Raw genomic sequence first — 2,500 nt, forward strand, 5'->3', positions numbered from 1 at the left:
CTGGACTACAGGCAGGCCAGTCTAGTACCCGCACTCTTTTACTATGAAGCCACGTTGATGTAACACGTGGCTTGGCATTGTCTTGTTGAAATAAGCAAGGGCGTCCATGGTAACGTTGCTTGGATGGCAACATATGTTGCTCCAAAACCTGTATGTACCTTTCAGCATTAATGGTGCCTTCACAGATGTGTAAGTTACCCATGTCTTGGGCACTAATACACCCCCATACCATCACAGATGCTGGCTTTTCAACTTTGCGCCTATAACAATCCGGATGGTTCTTTTCCTCTTTGGTCCGGAGGACACGACCTCCACAGTTTCCAAAAACAATTTGAAATGTGGACTCGTCAGACCACAGAACACTTTTACACTTTGTATCAGTCCATCTTCGATGAGCTCAGGCCCAGCGAAACCGACTGTGTTTCTGGGTGTTGTTGATAAACGGTTTTCGCCTTGCATTGGAGAGTTTTAACTTGCACTTACAGATGTAGTGACCAACTGTAGTTACTGACAGTGGGTTTCTGAAGTGTTCCTGAGCCAATGTGGTGATATCCTTTACACACTGATGTCGCTTGTTGATGCAGTACAGCCTGAGGGATCGAAGGTCACGGGCTTAGCTGCTTACGTGCAGTGATTTCTCCAGATTCTCTGAACCCTTTGATGATATTACGGAGCGTAGATGGTGAAATCCCTAAATTCCTTGCAATAGCTGGTTGAGAAAGGTTTTTCTTAAACTGTTCAACAATTTTCTCACGCATTTGTTGACAAAGTGGTGACCCTCGCCCCATCCTTGTTTGTGAATGACTGAGCATTTCATGGAATCTACTTTTATACCCAATCATGGCACCCACCTGTTCCCAATTTGCCTGTTCACCTGTGGGATGTTCCAAATAAGTGTTTGATGAGCATTCCTCAACTTTATCAGTATTTATTGCCACCTTTCCCAACTTCTTTGTCACGTGTTGCTGGCATCAAATTCTAAAGTTAATGATTATTTGCAAAAAAAAAAATGTTTATCAGTTTGAACATCAAATATGTTGTCTTTGTAGCATATTCTACTGAATATGGGTTGAAAATGATTTGCAAATCATTGTATTCCGTTTATATTTACATCTAACACAATTTCCCAACTCATATGGAAACGGGGTTTGTATGTATATATATATATATGTATATGTATATATATATGTATATATATATATGTATATGTGTATATATATTCAAGTTTATTATTCTTCGGTCAATCGTCAACAAAATAAACAAACAGTTGTACATTCTTAAATTGAAAATGAAAATGTTGCAGACCGAAAGGGTTTAGGCTGAAGTTGAACACTTATTGCGCCTAACCCTATAAACAATGTCAAGTACAAAATAAACTTCCGAAAATTATTGAATGTCCATTGTACAACATATTATAAATACACATTATACATAACATAAACACAGTTCAATTATATACACAGTAAAGGCATGTGAAATATCCTTGTAGACATGTTAAACCTTTGTACCAATTTATATACTATATACAAACAATTGTACTTCCATTATTATTTATAACCCACATTTAGTATTTGAATTAACATTGATCATAGTATTAACTACTGTGTTGAATCTAGAGTGATATATTTTTTCAAGACATTGGTCTTAAAGTGTTTTTTAAATGTGTGAATAGAACTGGAACATTTTAAGGAATTATCCAAGCTGTTCCACAGTTGAACCCCCCTGACAGAAACACATATATATATATATATATATATGTATATATGTATGTATATATGTATATGTATATATATATATATATGTATATATATGTGTGTATATAGATGTGTATATATATTTGTATATATATGTATATGTATACATGTGTATATATACTGTATAGGTGTATATATATGTGTCTATATATATATATGTGTATATATATATATATATGTATATATGTATATTATATATATATAATATATTTGTATATATATGTATATGTATACATGTGTATATATACTGTATAGGTGTATATATATGTGTCTATATATATATATATATGTGTATATATATATATATATGTATATATGTATATTATATATATATAATATATATATATATATATATATATATATATATATATGTATATACATGTGTATATATAAATATATATATATATATATGTATATACATGTGTATATATATATATATATACATATATATACATGTGTATATATATGTATATATATATATATATACATGTGTATATATATGTATATACATGTATATATATATATATATGTATATATGTGTGTGTATATATAATATGTAATACATATATGGTTAAGAAACACTGTCCTAACTTATCTATGACCGCACAAGCTCTTTTACCTTAACCGCTGTACGGACATTGATCAGATCAATGCATACATCAGTACAAAAGCAAGTTAAGACAATGATTCTCAAACTGTGGTACAGGTACCACTAGTGGTACGCGGGCTCCAACTAGTGGTACGCC

At 31.9% G+C, this 2,500-nt stretch overlaps 2 protein-coding genes across 5 annotated transcripts in view; one reads left to right on the top strand and one right to left on the bottom strand.

Annotated features, from left to right (window-relative positions):
* The window catches only part of gdpd1 (glycerophosphodiester phosphodiesterase domain containing 1), a 38,634-nt gene that overhangs the window by 32,375 nt on the left and 3,759 nt on the right, over nt 1–2,500 (bottom strand). The gene's annotated exons all lie outside the window — the stretch shown is intronic.
* Nucleotides 1–2,500, top strand: part of LOC133663595 (ion channel TACAN-like) — a 21,174-nt gene that overhangs the window by 17,407 nt on the left and 1,267 nt on the right. The window lies entirely within an intron of this gene.

Source organism: Entelurus aequoreus, linkage group LG13 (genome assembly GCF_033978785.1).
Source record: "Entelurus aequoreus isolate RoL-2023_Sb linkage group LG13, RoL_Eaeq_v1.1, whole genome shotgun sequence".
NCBI lineage: Eukaryota > Metazoa > Chordata > Actinopteri > Syngnathiformes > Syngnathidae > Entelurus > Entelurus aequoreus.